This window comes from Dama dama, chromosome 27 (genome assembly GCF_033118175.1).
Source record: "Dama dama isolate Ldn47 chromosome 27, ASM3311817v1, whole genome shotgun sequence".
NCBI lineage: Eukaryota > Metazoa > Chordata > Mammalia > Artiodactyla > Cervidae > Dama > Dama dama.
Window position 1 is genome coordinate 25,514,369 of NC_083707.1, and position 20,362 is coordinate 25,534,730.

General features: G+C 41.9%; 1 long non-coding RNA gene across 1 annotated transcript in view; it reads right to left on the bottom strand.

Annotated features, from left to right (window-relative positions):
• The window catches only part of LOC133047480 (uncharacterized), a 48,530-nt gene extending 28,735 nt beyond the window's left edge, over positions 1 to 19,795 (bottom strand). The window contains exons 1-2 of the long non-coding RNA XR_009690761.1: positions 19,674 to 19,795; positions 7,974 to 8,200 (exon numbers count right to left, since the gene is read on the bottom strand). This is a non-coding gene — a long non-coding RNA (uncharacterized LOC133047480). The remainder of the gene's footprint in view (positions 1 to 7,973; positions 8,201 to 19,673) is intronic.
• Between the last annotated feature and the right edge of the window lie 567 nt (positions 19,796 to 20,362).

The following is a 20,362-nucleotide window of genomic DNA, read 5'->3' on the forward strand; positions in this document are numbered from 1 at the left end:
CGACAATGAGACAATCTTCCACAATTGGTAACTATCATGAACAATCATGCATTTGATACCTTATTTACCGAGTACATGACATGCTAGACACTAGGAATTCAGTTATAAGCAAGACAAACATAATCTCTGCCCTTAGTGAGGGTTACAGGTGTGTGTGTGTGTGTATGTGTATGCTTTGCTTAGTTGCTCAGTCCTGTCTGACTGCAACCCCATGGACTGTAGCCCCCTAGGCACCTCTGTCCATCAGGATTCTCTAGGCTAGAATACTGGAGTGGGTTGCTATGCCCTTCTCCAGTGTATCTTCCCAACCCAGGGATTGAACCCAGGTCTCCTGCATTGCAGGCAGATTCTTTACCATCTGAGCCACCAGGAAGCCAGTGTATTGTGTGACTGTCTGTCCAAAAGTTGTATTATTCATAATTCAGCCTATGTTGATTTTGAAATACACTTGAAGTATGTTAGTAGTCTCCATTCTTAGCATGTTTTTATTGTGCAATATTTAGATAAGGAAGATAGAAGAAACTGATTGAACGTGCAATAATTCCATACAGTAATAATGTCTTTTCAGTTTCAATTTTGACTAAATCCCCAATTCCTTACCATTTCTCCCCTTCACAAGACAATGAAGCCCTTCTGAAAAGTCTAGCTGTTTTAGTCTTAACCTGTATTTACATTCTAAATATATGAGAATTCAATGTAAAAAAATAAATATTCTCTTAAATGAGGTGAGTAGAAGGTGAAATTAGGAAATCTTTAAAGTCAGGAAAGTGGCGTGTTTCTATTGATGAAATCAATGAGACTGATTCAGTCATTCTCATTCTTCACCAAATCTCCTGATGCTTTTTTCCCATTGTTTCTTATTCTCAGACAGAAGAGAGCATCCTGTCATTTCCTCAGTGACTAGCACAAAAACTCAAATATTGTAGGGGCTAAGTAGACATTTATCGAATCAATGAAAGAATGAATACATGACTCAATCAATAAATCAGCCTAACACATGTGCACTAAGTTGCCTCAGGTGTCTGACTCTGCTACTCCATGGACTGTAGCTCACCTTATTCCTTTATCTATGGGGTTCTCCAGGCAAGAATACTGGAGTGGGTTGCCATACTCTCCCCCAGGGGATCTTGCAAACCTGGGGATCAAACCCAGGTCTCTCACATCTCCTGCATTGGCAGGCAGGTTCTTTACCACTAGCACCACCTGGGAAGCGCAAACCTAATAGTGGTAATGTTAGTTGCTCAGTGGTGTGTCTGACTCTTTATGACCCTGTAGAATGTAGACAACCAGGTTCCTCTGTCCATGGGACTCTCCAGGAAAGAATAGTGGAGTGGATTGCCATTCCCTTCTCCAGAGGAGCTTCTGCAGTATAAGCTGGCTAGACATTGGGGGCACATATTTCTTTAAAGATGGATTGAGTGACTGTTGGAAAAACTCCCAAGAGTCAAATAGCATCTCTCCAATTTGCTCTCCTTTCTTGGTATATTATAGTATATACTATATATATGTGTGTGTGTATCTGTGTGTGTGTATATATATATATATATTATTATTATTATTTATTATAGGCTATACCATCATATGAGATTCCCCTGTGGCTCAGAGGGTAAAGAGTCTGCCTGCAATGTGGGAGATGTGAGTTCAATCCCTGGGTTGGGAAGATCACCTGGAGAAGAAAATGGCAACCCACTCCAGTATTCTTGCCTGGAAAATCCCATGGACAGAGGAGCCTGGCGGGCTACAACCCACAGGGTTGCAAAAGAGTCAGACATGACTTAGCAACTTCACTCCCTCACTCATGCATCATATACAGGATTTACAATGTCCCTAAAGTCGCATCTCCTAGGTTTCCACCAGCAGCATTCTCCTCTCCATCCTATTGAACAACTGTAGTTTCCAGAATTGCCATGTTCCCTTCCACTTTGACTGTGTGGATCACAACAAACTATGGAAAAGTCTTAAAGAGATGGGAATACCAGACCACCTGACCTGCCTTTTGAGGAATCTGGTCAAGAAGCAACAATTAGAACTGGACACGGAACTACAGATTAGTTCCAAATCGGGAAAGGAATATGTCAAGACTGTATATTGTCACCCTGTTTATTAAACTTATATGCAGAGTACATCATGCGAAATGCTGGGCTGGATGACGCACAAGCTGGAATCAAGATTGCCTGGAGAAATAGCAATAACATCACATATGCAGATGACACCACCCTTATGGCAGAAAGTGAAGAACTAAAGAGCCTCTTAATGAAAGTGAAAGAGGAGAGTGAAAAAGTTGGCTTAAAGCTCAACATTCAGAAAACTAAGAGCATGGCATCTGGTCCCATCACTTCATGGCAAATAGATGGGGAAACAGTGGAAAAAGTGACAGACTTATTTTCTTGGGCTCTAAAATCACTGTAGATTGTGATTGCAGCCATGCAGTTAAAAGACACTTGCTCCTTGGAGGAAAAGTTATGACCAACCTAGACAGCATATTAAAAGGAGAGACATTACTTTGCCAACAAAGGTCCATCGAGTCAAAGCTACCATTTTTCCACTAGTCATGTATAGATGTGAGAGTTGGACTATAAAGAAAGCTGAGCGCTGAAGAATTGATGCTTTTGAACTGTGGTGTTGGAGAAGACTCTTGAGAGTCTCTGGGACTGCAAGGAGATCCAATCAGTCCATCCTAAAGGAAATTAGTCCTGAATATTCATTGGAAGGACTGATGCTGAAGCTGAAACTCCAATACTTTGGCCACCTGATGCAAAAACTGACTCATTTGAAAAGACCCTGACCCTGGGAAAGATTGAATGCAGGAGAAGGGGATGACAAAGGATGAGATGGTTGGATGGCATCACAGACTCGATGCACATGAGTTTGAATAAGCTCTGGGAGTTGGTGATGGACAGGGAAGCCTAGAGTGCTGCACTCCATGGGGTCACAAAGAGTTGGACATAGCTGAGTGGCTGAACTGAACTTCCACTTGATTGGTGACCATAACTGCTTTTTTAAAATTTCCTGTCTGTCTTTCCTCTCCTTGTCCTTCCTCCTGGAAAATCCTCCAACACAAACATATGTATGAAGTCTTCCCCGAACTCTCAGTGCAAACCGCCACTCTCTACTCTACGTTCCCAGAGAAACTTACACATGGGGAACCCTAACTCTGTGGACATTGTACTGCAGTCACCAGCTCTTATCATAGTTCCTAGGTAGGTGCTCAAATACTTGCTAAAAAATAAGTAATAGCAAGTTTGCTCAATCGGCTAAAGAATTATCAGCCAATGATTTACTGTTATTGTCATGCATAAAAATGCTAAGATAGACATAATACACAGCCTTTTACAGGTGTTCTCAAGCCTCAGTCCCACTCTAAATATCCACCTAATCACACATTCTGACCTCATTTTATCAACAAGCATTTTTGAAAACATGGGAAACAACAACAAAACAAACAGATGAGCCTATTAGCATGAAATATGCAAAACTCTGTGTTCTTGTTTGAAGGGTTGCATTTATTGCCCTTAATCCAGTTTACAAACTGCAGGAGTTCGGGATATTCACCGACCTTTGTGTTTGATGAAGACACAGCTATATATTTAAGAGCTGGCAGCGCTATCGAACCTGGCTGTGTTTGTAGCAGTAATTAGGCATTTTAGCACATATTAGTGTAAACAGCTGTGTAAAATCCAGATCAATGTTAGAAACACAAGTTATATGGTTCAATTAAAATATCACAAGGTTGGTTTCTGAAGGTGCCTGGAAAATGCTGAGATGTGCCTGGGAAAACCCACTGTTCCCACACAATGACCCGGGCTGACAGGTGAATTTAAGGAAATTGCCTTTCGGATCATGTGAACTGGAGAGGATACAGTAAATGGGGGACTCTGGGGCCAGGGTTCCTTTTCTAAACCTGCCCTCAGTCTTCCTGAGACATCTTGTGTCTTAGTGGAGAAAGCCCCACACTATTCCTCACAGGAACTGGAAGGTCTCAATAAAAGTAAACAGGGCAAGAGCTTTTAATGCTACACCAAAAAGTTAGCTGTCACATTAATCAAGCCACAGCTAAACTCTGCCACCTCTTAAGAGTTAGCAAATATCAATGCATAGCTCCTACACTGGGAAAGCTTCACGCATAGAGGCAAAGCATAGGATCTGGGGATGAACGTACCTGATTTCAAATCTCTGACCTGCTCTTTATTGAGATCTATTCTAGATCTCAGTTTTATCACCTGTGCAATGGGCATAATACCTGTACCATGTTAAAAATTGAGAGTACATGTCTACCAAAAGCACAATATAGGACCCATCTTGTCATCAGTGATATGAATATCCCAAGAAGAATATCATAAGCAAGAGATAAAAACAGACTGTTACTCTATCACTTTATATATTACTGCTATGTGCTTAGTCGTGTCTGTTTGTGACCCCATGGACCGCCAGGCTCCTCTGTCCATGAAATTTTCCAGGCAAGAATACTGAAGTGGGTTGTCATTTCCTGTTCCAAGGCATCTTCCAGACTAAGGGACTGGACCAGTGTCTCCTGTGTCTCCTGCATTGCAGACCCACTGAGCCATCGGGAAAGCCCCATTATGCTGTCCTTAAAGAATCCAGCCCTCCATTGCTACTTGATGATGGTGGATATGTTGCCAGTGAGGGTCAAGTCAAAGGGCCATCCAAGTCCACCGGTATTTTCTGATGGCACAGAACACCTGCGGTCAGAAGCAGAATTTGGAGATCTGAGTGCCAGCTCTACTAAGTTCTATGCTGGATGCTAGACAGTCAAATTGTCCAGGTAAATTCCTGTTGTCCATGGTGGGTGAGAGACAGAGATAGTGTAACCCTGCCATCTGTTGACCTAGCAGCATATTGTACCACTTCTGATACGATCTAAGGGTTCTCGGAAGGAGGATAAGAGATCAATATTCACAAGGATGGAGTTGCTAACTTTATTCTGCAAACTCTAGCTGTACTGCTGCACTTTAAATATTAAATGCAGGCTGGTGAAACCAGAGAAAGATTCTAGAAACAATATTCCCTGCAAGTTCTTTCAGTTCCACCCCACTCCATTCCACCCGAATACTGATATGATCATTAAAACAGCTATCTGCACTTCTCTGGGGGCACATTCAATAGATTTTTGAAGGTAAATCATATGAACAAAGAAGAATAACTCCAATATATGTCACTAGAAATAAAGGGTTCCCTATAGGGCATGTGGCATTTTTTAGCTTTATATACCAGATGGGTTAGCAAACACAAAATATTGATCAAAAATTAATATAATATTTTCAGGGGAAGTTGTAGCTCTTGTTCTAAAATATAAATTGATCTCTGATTAGATTTCAAATCCTACCCTAGAGCTGAAGCTGTATTTCTTGAGAAAAACAAATCAAGGAATCATCATTCCCCTATTTCTAAGCAGGACTATATAAGCGATTTTCAGATGGCCTCTAGTCTATCCCATATTGAAAGAGCTTCAGCAATTCCAGTCTCTCTCCTTCTGTTAGCATCCCATAAGAGCACCTTCAGCTTTAGGATGAGTTCAGTTTGTGCCAGGCTTCAAGATCCTTTACTGTTTTTCCTGTTGCCAGTAACAGTTGGCATGGTAGTTTAATAAACCCTTTCCTAGAAAGCTCTCTATATCTTTAAGCCAAGTATGCAGTTTGATATTCAAGTACTTGTTACTGAGGATTTCCTTTGTTTCGTTGTGTTGTGTTCATTTCTGAGAGACGGAGTGTTTTCATCCCATTTATCCAACGACAGGGGCTTGCCCGGTAGTGCAGTGGTAAAGAATCCACATGCCAAGCAGTAGACATGGGTTGGAAAATATCATGGACAGAGGATCCTAGAGGGTTATAGTCCACGACACTGCAAAGAGCCGGACACAACTTAGCAACTAAGCATGCATGCAACAAAAATGTGTCTTCATGGTGCTTATTAAGCAATCAGCAAAATGCTGAGTAATGAGAATTCTGGTGCTGTGGGTTGGATATGTTACAAGGAAATACTCAGGTGTGGAAAATGTGAAGTTTTTTCACTTTTTTCTACATGTCCATTAAAATCCCAGTTTGAAACTCACAATTCATTTAATTAAAGAAATCTGCTGGATGTCAACTCAGCATTGTCTTACTCCCTTTCTCCCTAGAGGGGTGGTAACATTCCCAGAGGATTTTTGAGGTGGGGCTTCTCTGGTGCCTCAGATGATAAAGAATCTGCCTGCAAAGTATCTGCATTGCAGAGCAATGCAGGAGACCCAGGTTCGATCCCCAGGTCAGGAAGATCCCCTGGAGAAGAGAATGGCAATCCTCTCCAGTATTCTTGCCTGGAAAATTCCATGGACAGAAGAGCCTGGTGGGCTACAGTCCATGGGGCCGCAAAGAGTCAGACAGGACTGAGTGACTAAGTGCACATAGTCCAGTTAAAATCCTATTTTCTGACTTTATTATTGCGCATATGTTTCCTGGACCTTGTTTTATCTCTATCTCCTTCTCTTTTGTATAATTTTCATTACTTAAAATTTCTAAGCACACTCCATAAATACATAGACCAAAGAAAATGAGTTGGACCTCCCCAAAACAATAAGGTCAATTCCAGCATTCAACTACTTCTGATAAATTACACTCTCTACTTCAGTCCTTAGAGAGTGTTTCAGATGGAGAGAGGGGAAAGTTTTAGAGGATGGGAGGAAGAAAAACTAATACATGTCCTAATAACCACATTTCAGAGAGACTTACCCAGTACTTGGTCAGCCACCAAAGCAATTCACTTCTCCCTATACCTGGACACTGGAATGGGGTATTTCATGGAGAGTTAAAAAGATATACAAAGCTCAGCATACACTCTAAGATCTTATTTCTTTCTAGTACCCTGTAAATCTTGGGAATGGTCATCAGTCTAGAGAATAATATTTTTAGTTGTTCATTTTTCAGAAAAGAAATATTCTATATTGTTAAGTTTACATAGTAAACTTTGTTGGATAAAAGTGAAAGAACCTAAATGGTGTACGTTACAGCATTTGATGAGCCGAGGGAAACACACAAGATCTCCCCTCTTGGAAAGGCAAGGACAATGCTAAAGATGCCAAATCAGAAATCTTGATACCACTGTTACAAGCCCACAAATTCAAGCAAGCATATGCCCTAGGGTGGTGACTGACCTTTATTTCTCCCCTCAAAAGCCCCTGCCTGGACAATAAATGTATGATCACCCTTTTTAGAATCTAGTGTAGTTTGACTTCCAAGATTTTCCTCCCATGCAACTCTGAAAACTGCTGACAGCCAAGTTTCCTAATGTTTTGGAGGCATCCACACCCTCGCCAGAGTGGACATCTTCCCTTCAGGACTCTTCCCACCGCTTAACAAATGCACATTATTACCCCTAATAAACTTCCTGCGATTTGCCAGCTTTCATGGAGTGAAAAAGGCTTTCTTTGAAGCACTTACCTTGCTTTTTAGTTAGGACCAAAAGAAAACACATTCCCTAATGTTTAAATCTCCTTGATGGTAGCAAGTGAGAAATTGCCCCCTCTACTCTCCCCCACCTAGTTTTTTTCCCATGCAGCATCTAGAAAACTCTGTCCAAGAATATTACTCTATAAAAAAAAAAATAAAAAAAAAAACATCATCTCAAAATTATTAAAATCTCTGTGGGAATTCATGATTAATTTTAAGGCCTGGCAGATTAAAATACATTATTATGTACACTCTAGTGCATCCTTTCAGATATTTTCAGAATCTGATTTTGCTCTCTTGATACACACCAATGACTCTACATGTATCTAGTAGATTGCAAGGAATAGATTAGCATTAAAGAGGCAGTATTGTGTTGTTAGGTTGTTATATGTAACTTGTGCTCATACATTAAGAAAAATGTACCTGGCATTCCCCTGGACATGACCAGGCCTCTTAAAAAAAGAGAACAAGGGAGAGAGTCATTAATACCCAGTGACAATACAGTTGTGGCAGCAGTTCTGAAATTCTGACCTTTGGAGTATTCGTTGATGTTTTTATCCAGTTCCCAGACAGAAGACAAGCCACAGCAGCCTGCTAGAAAATGGAATATGGGCATTTACTTTCAGAAGCTGTCTAACTTCCTCTTCATAATTATAAAAGAATCGTCCTTTTGGCTTTTCCTAGGAAGTCACATTGTGGCTGCAGGGAGAAGGATAAGACTACAGCTTTCTCCTCTTTGTAAGGGCAGAGAGTGAAATCTGTGAAAAACAAACAGAAACATAGACAGACCTGATCATGTTTCACTTCCAGAATATTCAAAAACACTGACAGGGAAATTAGCCCATCTCTGCTTCTAGGATATGACACCCCCACCACTGACAATATTCCTCCTTGTGTGACTTTGAATGGTAGCCTGGACCTCGGCACATAGGTGTGGTTCTTTGTCGCTGAAGGGTTAAACTTCCCACCTGTTCCCAAAGTGTTCTGTGAAGTTGATGTTATTGTTAACAAACAGTGCTCATAGAAACAAAAACAGAAGATTCTGCCTCAGTTAAGGGCTTTGCAGGGCTTTTGACAGTAAGCTTGGCAGGCTACTGTCCGTGGGGTCGCAAAGAGTCAGACATGACTTAGTGACTAAACAACAACAAATAACAACAGATATGCGTGCTTTTTGATCTCAAAGCTAAACTCCAACAATAAATTAGATAAATATGATTTCTGTTTTCTTTTTTACTTGATGCATTCAAACGCACACACAAAGTTGACATTAAACTAACAGATGAAGCGGCCATGTTGGACACGTCTCTCCTTTTCCCTCCTCCCATTTCCCTTGCCAGATACTTGCTCTAATTATCTTCCTTCTGCACTTTAAACTGTATAAAGCCTTTCTTTTTTTTTTTTCAATCCTTGAAATGTGAGTTTGCTCTCAGCATCTTAACTTTTAGTAAAATATGATTAGATTAATCCAACTTCAGTATGGGCTTCTCCTTTGGTTTGCCTTGAGCATCTCGCCCTTGCTCACTGTCCACTATCCACACCACCACCATTTGCCTCACTTCCACACTTGCTTTCTTGGCTAGCACCCAAACCTCAGCTGGCCCTGGAGTTGGCCCTTGTCTCCTTGAGAATCTCTCCTACAGTAGCTTGTGTTCCTACAGGGACTTGTAGGAGGAGACCACCTCTGTGCTCAGCAGCACAAGCTCCCAGGTAGAATTCTCAAAATCTTTTCAGATTTGAGAGTTGATTCTCATCTCAACGATTTGCAGAACTGAGATGAACTGATGGATACTAAAGCCCTTTGTCTTCACTGATCTCTTCTCCTCTCCCTCTTTGTTTTTGCTCATCTGGTTGGACAATCCCTGGGTGTGGGGGATAGAACCAAGGGATATTCATTGAAGAGTGAAATACTGCAGAAGTCCTGCTTGTCTTTATTGCTGACTATATTGTGATATCCTGCTCAGTGGCTTTTTCTATTTTAATAACTTCAAAAAAGTGTGTGTTGGGGCTGGGGAGCTACTCTACTCATTCAAGGCTACTTCAACCAATCATAGACATTCCATCTTTGATATCTTCTTCATATATATATGCACAAACACACTCACACACATATTTTTGTTCACTATGCTAAGATTCATTTCATGGTAGTCATGATTGGAATAGAATAGGATAGTTATAGTTGTTGGAGAGGTAAATGGCAACCCACTCCAGTATTCTTGCCTGGGAAATCCCATGGACAGAGGAGCCTGGGGGACTACAGTCCATGGGGTTGCAAAGAGTCAGACATGACTTAGAGACTAAACCATCACCACCACCACAGGTAGTTGTAGAAGTCTCAGTAGGGGATTATATATAGAGAGGGAAGCCTAGGGAACTTTGGGAGACCACTGTTAAGTTAATAATCACTCAAGAAACTATTGAAACTTTGTGGAATGATGCAGACTTGCTTAACTATAAAGCCATAAATAAAATCACGAGATATGCCCCAGGTCATTATATGAGAGAAAAGAATGAGGCCTGCATTCAAGTTCAACAAATAATGATCCTCAGGATAAAGGACCAGAATTTAAGGGAAAGGTGACATTCCAAAGTAGGAGACCCTTATTACACAGAAACCTGAAATTATTCAGCATATTTTAGGACATGTTACCACCCTCTGCTGATTTGAATAAGCCCTAAGATAGTCCTGGTTTGACCTCATAGGGTCAAACACTCTCCTGCCTGATAGCAATGAGGAGCTAGTAATGTAAGCCTGATGTCTACTCAAAGAATGAGGAAGAAGGTGGTCTTCCCCACTTCCTTTGATTATAAAAATGTAATCTTCAGATTAATCTTCACTTAATCTTCAGAGCAGAGACCCCTCATTTGCCCACTTGTATCTCTCACAAGCATCCTACATTAATAAATCTGCTTTGTGCCTATCACTGCCTCTTGCTGAACTCCTTCTGCACCGAGACACAAAGAACAGAACCTCAGTAAGCCCAGACACCAGGTGAATGTAATTAAAAGTCTATAGGCTCAAGTCCTAATGTGGTTTTAGGCTGGGTTTGAATCCTAGGATGTGGTTCAGTCCCAATCAGAAGTGTATGGTTTCAGCCATATGTTTGTTCTAGTACTTTAGGAAATTTGCAGTCTGAAAGAAGATGTAAGGATAATAGTGATCCCTAATGAATTGCCTATTTCCAAACACCAGACTTGACCTTCCTTAATCAGGCTTCCAAGACACCATAACAGACCCATAGTGATTCTTGGGTTTTTAACCTGTACTCAGATATTTCGGGGCTTCCTCTGGTGGATCAAACAGTAAAGAATATGCCTGTAGCGGGGGAGACCCGGGTTCGATTCCTGGGGTGGGAAGATTCCCTGGAGAAGGGAGTGGCTACCCACTCCCTAGAGAATTTTTGCCTAGAGAATTCCATGGACAGGGAAGCCTGGCAGGCTACAGCCCATGGGTCACAAAGAGTCAGACACAATGGAGCAACTAACACTGATACATCACATTCATGCAGTTCAGTTCAGTCGCTCAGTTGTGTCCGACTCTTTGTGACCCCATGGACTGCAGCATGCCAGGCTTCCCTGTCCAACACCAACTCCCGGAGCTTGCTCAAACTCATGTCCATCCAACCATATCATCCTCTGTCGTCCCCTCCTCATGCCTTCCATCTTTCCCAGAATCAGGGTCTTTTCCAAGAAGTCAGTTCTTTGCATCAGGTGGCCAAAGTATTGGAGCTTCAGCTTCAGCATCAGTCTTTCCAATAAATATTCAGGACTGATTTCCTTTAGGGTTGACTGGTTTGATCTCTTTGCAGTCCAAGGGACTCTCAAGAATCTTCTCCAACACCACAGTTCATGTACAAACCTTCCAAAAAGCATACTGATGTTGTTTTTGTGTAAAATTTTTTATAATTTTCAGCTATATTTAGAAGAAAAAACACCACCTTAAGCAACTAAATGACTCCAATAGAGAGAAGGGTGCCATGCCAGATATCTGAGATCTATGGATAAGTGGGTCCTTGAATGGGCAATTTGTTTAACCAATGAGAAAATTGGCAGAAATAACTAATATCAGGGAAGAAGGATTTTAATATTCATCAGTTCATCTCAGGTGGCACTAGTGGTAAAGAATTCACCTGCCAATGCATGTGACACAAAAGACATGGCTTTCATCCCTGGGCTGGAAGATCCCCTGGAGAAGGGAATGGCAACCCACTCCAGTATTCTTGCCTAGAAAACCCATGGACAGAGGAGCCTGATGGGCTAGAGTCCATGGGGTGGCAAAAAGTCAGACATGACTAAGCAACTGAGCACAGAGCACAGTTCATCTCAGTTCTGCAAACTGCAGAGATTACAATCACCTCTCAAATCTTAAAAGGGAATTCAGTGAGAATTCCACCTGGGAGCATGTGTTGTTGAGCACAGAGGTGATATCCTCCCACCAGCCCCAGAGGGAGCATGGTAGGAGCATTCTCAGGGAGACAAGGACCAACTCCAAGGCCAACTGAGGCTTGGGTTCTAGCCAGGAAAGAAGGCATGAAAGTGAGGCTTTGCCAAATGCTGGTCCTTCTCAGTGTTGGTCATGGCCTATTCCAAGGCACAGACAAAGCTTCTGAGTTTCACTTGTTGCAATGAAAAAGCATAAAGAAGACGTTTTCATCAGCTTCACATAAATTTTCAATTAACATCAGGTCATATCTAGTAAATAGCATAAATACATACATATATACTATGTGAACATAAACAGATAGATAGATGATGTTGTTTTTGTTTAGTCTCTAATTCGTGACCAGTCATGAGACCCCATGGAAAAATAAAGGTCCACCAGGGAAGCCTAAATTTAATTACTAACAACATTTATTTGGCCTTGCCTTGTGGGTTGTGAGAACTTAACTCCCCGACCAGGGATTGAACCCATGTCCCCTGCATTGGAAGCATAGCGTCCTAACCACTGGATCACCAGGGTATTCCCTACTAACAACTTTTTATATGGCTTACACCACAATAGGCAAGACACTCACAAGTCTAAAATCCCTGTCATTTTACACCCAGGAAGGGATGTTTCTGTCTCCATCAAAGTGGAGGAAGGGGGATGCTATGTCTTGAGGTAGAGAAGTAACAGGAAAGGTAAATGAATACCACCCAAGTCTTAGAAATTCTCAAACTTTCATAAACTTGGGCAGGCAATGATCAAAATAGTTGCTCTGGATATAGTATTGACTTCTCAAGGTGGAATATATGTCATCTTAAAGGAAAAATGTACTTACACACCTATAGGCTTCTCTTGAACCTTTAAGAATACCAAAATGTTTCAGGAAACAAGCAATGAGGAGGTCAGGTACTTTGGCCTGTATATGTTTTCCCCATACACATAAATACTGCCATAAAGCCCTTGTCACTTCTGATCCAACAGCTTATCTGCTAAAAAAGGAATATGAAGCTCTGACTTTAGTTCAACAGCAGATAATGTTCTCTAAACAACCTTCTGATGAATGGAATCTTGACAATAGATCTGAATTTCAGTGTAAAATATCCTGCAGGCTGACTTCATCTACCCTTGGTAAGATAGGGAACTGAGAAAGTAAAAAGATACCTCTGGAAGCTGCTAGCTAGTGTTATGCTGAAACAATGAAACAGCCAGTTATTTTAACCAGCACAATGAGTTTATTTGGGAACAGGAGAGAAGTACAATTCAGGATACATAACTATAGTGTGCTACAACAAGCCTAGTAAAACAAGGGGAAAAACTCTCTCATAGAGGAGAAGAGGAAGTTGGGTGGGGCTGTTAGAAGCAGAAAGTCCTTTGGAGGAAACTGGGAATTTGAAGTATAGTGGCTTTATCATTGACTGGGCTGCTGTGATTTTACAGTTGCTGTTGTTTTAGTCACTTACTTGTGTCTGACTCTTTTGCGACCCCATGAACTGTAGCCCTTCAGACTTCCCTGTCCATGAGATTTCCCAGCAAGAATATTGGAGTGGCTTGCCATTTCCTTCTCCAGGGGATCTTCTCAACCTAGGAATTGAACCTGTATCTCCTGCACTGGCAGGCAGTTTCCTTACCCCTGAGCCACCAGGAAAGCTTCCCAGATAGGTGATAGATTAATAGAGAAAAGAGAGAGAGCGAAAGAAAAAACTAGACAAACAGAGAAAATGTTATAGCCACGCTTTCCGGGAAACAAACTCACTCAGAAGGACAATGCAGATAGTGGAGTGCAGTTTATTACACTGGCGGGCTCAAGACAGAGTCTCCTCTTAGCCAAGGACCCCGACCAGCATTTGTGAAAATCTTTTATACCCCATGTGTCCAAACCCACTACCCCAATTCCCTTGAGACATAAACAAAGGAAGGGTAAATACAACTACAATAACCCCATCATTCACGTGTTATGTGTTCAAACAGTCAATAATCAATAAGCCCGCAGTTACATTCCAAATAGTTAATAACTGATAAGCCTGCGCTTACATTCTGATAGATAGTGTCCGGAGGCAGGGGTGATTAGTGTCTGTTTTCTCTTCAAGATTCCCCTGCCCAGAGGGGGGTCTTTTTTTTTTTTTTTCTTTTTTTTTTTTTCAGAGGGGGGTCTTATCCTTCCATTGTCATTCCCACAGGCGCTAAGCACAGAGTTCAGAGTCCACTGGAGAGGTGGCCACGCATGATCAGCACAGACAGGCCTGAGATGGAGTCCAGGCCCTATGAATTCCTTCTTCAAAAATACTCAATATAGGGTAGTACTAATCCTTTCCATTCCATTTATAATTTTACCTTCAGGAGAATAGTATATAAGTCATATAGAATTAAACTAGAATTGTTCATTAAAATTAAAAATTTTAAACAAGAACATCATTTTTTAAAAAATAATGGGACTATAATGTATAATGGAAGAAATAAGCACAGTTTTTGACAGTTAAACAGACTCAAGTTTAAATACGATCTCTACCACTCTGTGACTTTGGGCTAGTCATTCAACCTCTCTGAGACCTAGTTTCCACATTTGATAAAGGATATTTGTGGTTACTGAAATTTAAACACATTTAAAGGATCTGAGACACTGAGTTTCCAATAAATTTCAGATGTTTTCATTTCCCTCAGTGCTGATAGCATAAAACACAAAAGTCCCTTTGAGTTCAACACACTACATGTTTACCATGTACACTATTATTTCAAACACGTAAGTTCATCCTGAACACATACCAAGGAAATAGGTGCAGTCTTTACTTCATTTTGCAAGTGAGGAGACTGAATCACAAAGAGGCGAACTAATTTGCCTCAAGTTATCCACTGGTGGCCCAAACAGTAAAGAATCTGCCTGCAATGCAGAAGACCCAGGTTTGATTCCTGGGTCAGAGAGATCCCCTGGAGAAGGGAACCAAGGATTGAACCCTCCTCTCCTGCATCGGCAGGCAGATTCTTTTTTTTTTTTTTTTTTCCCATTTATTTTTATTAGTTGGAGGCTAATTACTTCACAATATTGTAGTGGTTTTTGTCATACATTGACATGAATCAGCCATGGATTTACATGTATTCCCCATCCCGATCCCCCCTCCCACCTCCCTCTCTACCCGACTCCTCTGGGTCTTCCCAGTGCACCAGCCCCAAGCACTTGTCTCATGCATCCAACCTGGGCTGGTGATCTGTTTCACCCTAGATAATATACATGTTTCGATGCTGTTCTCTTGAAACATCCCACCCTCGCCTTGTCCCACAGAGTCCAAAAGTCTGTTCTGTACATCTGTGTCTCTTTTTCTGTTCTGCATATAGGGTTATCGTTACCATCTTTCTAAATTCCATATATATGTGTTAGTATACTGTATTGGTCTTTATCTTTCTGGCTTACTTCACTCTGTATAATGGGCTCCAGTCTCTTTACCACTGAGCCACGACGGAGCCTACTGAACTTTACGGGGTCCTCAGTCCTCTCAACTGGGCTTCCCTAATGGTTCAGATGGTAAAAGAATCTGCCTGCAGCGCAGGAGACTCTGGTTCGATCCCTGGATTGGGAAGATCCCCTGGAGAAGGGAATGGAACCCACTCCAATATTCTTTTTTTTTTTTTTTCCACTCCAATATTCTTGCCTGGAGAACTCCACAGACAGGGGAACCTGGCAGGCTACCATCCACGGGGTCGCAAAGAGTTGGACACAGCTGAGTGACTAACACCAACACACTAATCCTCTCAACAGCCCACACAGCTGTCACTGTCCAGTTAAATTCAGCAAAGAAATTGTAAGCTCATAAAAAAGTTAAAAAATTTGTACCAACACTAAGTGAAATATATCTTTTCCCTTCTATTTCCTGGTTTGGGGTCATTTTAGCATCTGGGTTGAGACGGGACAGTGTGCTGATGGCCAACTCCAGTATCTAGCAAACCTTGAGAAAACTAGTGAAACTAGAGGGGACAGAATCATTGGGGATGTGATGATGGTGGGTGATACACTCACTCACAGGAGCCCCTTAACTCTTACACTTGAGTGTCTGTGGCCACTCACCTACCTGAGGTGCAACCCTGGACAGGCAGGCAGTCACACACACACACACACACACATCCCTCAGTGTTGTACCCTAACTCTCTCTCCGCTAAAACTGATTTGATGGAGAGCTAGAGTGGAAAGCAAAAATTCAGGTCCCCTGTTTGCTCAAGTTTCAATTTGCACAGCAGTATCAAATAATAATTCATAAAACAGGCTCTGCTTCTGATGAGTTTAAGTCCACAGATGCTAAGATTTCCACTTGCAACTAGGGTTAAAACCCTGCCTTGATTTTCTAAGATGTCACAGTGAAGTGGGCACTGAATTCTAAATATCCTACAGTATTAATTCCCTTTTGTATTTGAGGCGGCTTAGCCAGCAGCTTTGGGCAGACCTGTGAGTAGGAAAAAGAAGAAGCCAGAGGAAGGAGAAGGGGGAATCAGTGGTGCATGAATCGAGGGAAGTCAGCCATTCACAAAAGGATTCCCTAGTCAACATGTAAAAGGGGCTCTTTGTAAATTTCCCACTCATTTTTTCTATCCTTGTCATGAGATTTTTTCAACAGTGGGAAAACTGTAGACAACAATCATCAAAATCAAGAAGAAAGTGAATAAAGGGAAAAACAATAAGTCTGGTCATTATGTAAAAAAAAACTGAAGGGAGGTATTTGTAACTGCAGTGCCTTTGCTAGAAAATTCATTAATTTTTTTTTTATCAATTGTTAATTCTTTTATTCAATAAATTATTAATTGTTTTATTCAATAAATATTTACCAAGCAGGCACACAGTATACTCCTGAAAAGATGACATTCTCACCTTTAGAGATTTCCTATCCTACTGACACAGAAAATCAATACACAAATACATGTCAAATAAATTTATATTCATCAATATTATGAAAGTAATAGAAAAGAGGATAAAAGAAATGGGAATAATACCTTGGGACAAGATATTAAATTGGATAGCTGGAATAGAAAACAGAGCAAACTATATTAAAAAATCAGAAATTCTCATTCAATTAATTTTTTTTTCAGCAAGCATTGAACACTGTGCTAGGCATGAGGACATTCTTGGTTTTGATCGTGATGGTCTAGATGGAGAAAAAGGAAGACTAATGGTCACATCATGGGAATGAACTAAGATAGCTGTTCCTTAAAGGTATACATGGCATGGAAGAGGTTGGAAGGGCTGAGTAATCAGAGAAATCTTCCAAAGAGGAGACTTGGAAGCTAGGTCTTGAAGGATAACCAAAAGCTTAGCAAATGGCCAAGAGTCTGGAAAGAAAGTTGGAATAACATTATTATGAAGAGATGCATATCTGCTAAGCAAATTACACTTTATCCCACAGGCAATGGGGAGCTACGGTGACTTGTATGCAGAGGAGGGGTTCCATGACATGAATGTTTGAGAAAGATCTCCATGAAGAAAGTGCAGGAAATTGGTTAGATCCATCAGGGAGAGGAGTCAGGGAGAGGAGTTAAGAAGTAATTAGGGGACTTCCCTGGTGGTCCCGTGGTTAAGAATTCACCTGCCAATGCAGGGAACATGGGTTCAATCCTTGGTTTGGGAAGATTCCATATGCCTCAGGGCAACTAGCCCGTGTGCCACATCTACTGAAGGCTGTGTGCCCTAAAGCCCATGAGCCGAAAAAAGAGAAGCCACACACCAAAACTAGAGAGGAGCCCCGGCTCCCTGCAACTGGAGAAAGCCACTTGCAGCAATGAAGCCCCGGTGCAGCCAAATAAATTAATAAGAGGAAAGAAGTAATCAGGTCACAGGAGAGAGGCCCTTTACCCATGTTCTCTACTCCTGGTAGCCCCAGTGCTAGGTCGCTTCTGTTTTGTCCTACTCTTTGTGACTCCATAGACTGTAGCCCACCAGGCTCCTCTGTCCATGGAATTCTCCAGGCAAGAAAACTGGAGTGGGCTGACATTTTGTTTTCCGGGGGAGCTTCCTGACCCAGGGATCGAACCCATGACTCTTATGTCTCCTGCATTGGCAGGCAGGTTCTTTACCACTAGCGCCACCTGGGAAGCCAGGTTCTGTACTCCTACTAGCCCAAGTAGGGGGTTATACAAGAGACCACAGCTGTACAGAGCCCTTGCTCAGAGGTCGAAGGGCCATCTCTAGGGGCCTTGGGCATGCCCTCCCAGGCTGGCAGGTGTGAAAACTATGGCAAAGGAAGGCGAGAGGTGGGGACAGGCCCTTCCGCAAAAGACTGAACCTACATCCTCAAATCACTGTTGCCTCCGCCCTGTGCAGACACAAGTCTGAAGGAGAAATGCCCTCACCTGCTCAGGGCTCTCTCTGTGATTGGCACTTATCGGATAGAAACGAATCCCACTCGCCATGCCTCGGAAAGACACCTGTGCCATTAAGATCAAATGAGGCACGCTTCCTCTAATCCCACGTGTACCTAGCCCTCCCCAAATTGAATTTCATCATGAACAAATAACTCTAAGCTGGTTATGTTTGAGGAGGAAGGTAAACATACCATCAGCATTAAAGACGTAATTGCTCATCTTCCTCATTATTCAGTAGCTGTGGTCCCAGTTTCAGGGTCTGTATTTTTATTTAAAATAAAAAACGTGTTTGGACAAAGGGTTGTTTTTAGACTCGCAGCTGTCCTTGGTCTGGTTTTGTGTCATTTCCTATTTGAAAACTTCAGGTGTGGCTTTCAATTCTTGCCATTCTTATCCTGATATCTCATGCTGGCAGATCAAGCGGGTTCTGACAACTAGAGGCCATCAAGACCAATAGCCAGGAGGGGAAAGATAAATCTTTAATACGCAAGATGTCATGAAGAATAAAACAAGGCTACCCAAATCCAATGGTAGGAAAAAAGAAATCTATTCCCCTTTTTTGTCTCATTCTAATTCCTGATATCATCATCCTTTCTGTAAAGGTATTTCCTTCATAGCTCAGTCCTCTCCCCACCCCACCCCCAACCCCAATAATGCCCATGATAAAAAAAATCTTGGGTTTCTGGATAGGAGGCCTGTTTTGTTAGGCAGAGAAAAACCAACACCCTCATCACAAACCCAGGAGACGCAGTTCTTTTATTTTCCTAGGTATACCCCACAGAAGCAACACAGCTCCTTAGCAGCCTGGAAAATTTTACATCCTATGAAATTGGATACAAACCACCTCCTTGAAAAGCCACAAGCCGGGAATGCTTCCTGACAGCATCCCATGCTTTGAGACTTTCCAACTTACACCTGAAACATGAATTATGATTTTTCTCCCTCATGTAATTATTTTTCTATAATAGTGGTTCTGCTTTTCTATTTCTCTGCTTGCCTCCTTTCTCTACTTCAGAGAGGATGTTCCCAGCTCGATCTCACATGAGTGAGAAAGAGTCACCCCAGCCTCCAAACTCCAATCAGAGAGAAGGGCCAGGAAGGGAGAGAGAAAGGGTTTTGTTTCTTGTTTTTCATGGCGAGCCATTGGTGGGACCTGATCTGGGATTCAGTCCTAATTCCTAGACCTAATTCCCCCATCTCGGGAAAGTCGCTCCAGTTTACCCATTCTCAGAGGTGATCCACCCAAGGGCAAGGAAGAACAAGTAATAAGGTGTTCTTCTCATGCAGCTAGAGATTTTTTAAAACACATTAACTGTCATTTTTAGATAGTCAGAATTTAGTGAACCATTAAAAGTGACCCAGTTCACTGAACCAAACTGAACTGAACAGATGGAATTCCACCCTTTCTACGCTTCAGTGACTCCAAGAACAATGCAGAGTCCTCTTTTAAATCCCTCCTCTGAGCTGCTTACCTCGCGGAGGCAACCGGGGGTCTGCTTTGGTCATCTTTCCGTGTCTGTTCTCTTCCTGCAGCTGGAAGCTGGGGCTCAGAATATGCCGAAGCCATGGGCTTGAGTACTGTGCTCCGCAGACTCTACACGTCATTCTTTTTTCCCTGAATTTGACTCTGCATATGAAACTCAACGGTCTTGATTTTTTTTTCCCCTCTTTCAGAACCTGTGTAAAATCCAGCTCTCTTGACTATTTTTAAGATTTCTATTTTTGATGTAGACCATTTTTTTAAAGTCTTCATTGAATTTTTTACAATATCGCCTCTGTTTTTTATGCTTTGGTTTTTCAGCCATGAGACATGGGTGACCCTAACTCCCTGAGCAGGGATCAAACCCTCACCCCCAGCATGCGAAGGCCAAGTCTTAACCACTGGACCACCAGGGAAGTCCCCAGCTCTCTACATTTTCAGGCTCTTTTCCTCCCTTCATATTCTCCCTTTCTTCCCACAAACATACTGGAGGTTATATCCTCCTGTGTCCTCCGTCTCTATTAGCAACCTTTCAAGCACACCTGATAATGGAGACTTGGAAAATTAAACATCAAATTTTCAACCTCTCTTGTTAAAAAGTGGAGTTGATGGGAACTTCCTCATGAATCAGAGAACAGCATCCCTCTGGATCAAAATCTAGCAGGGTCAATGGCAGTATAT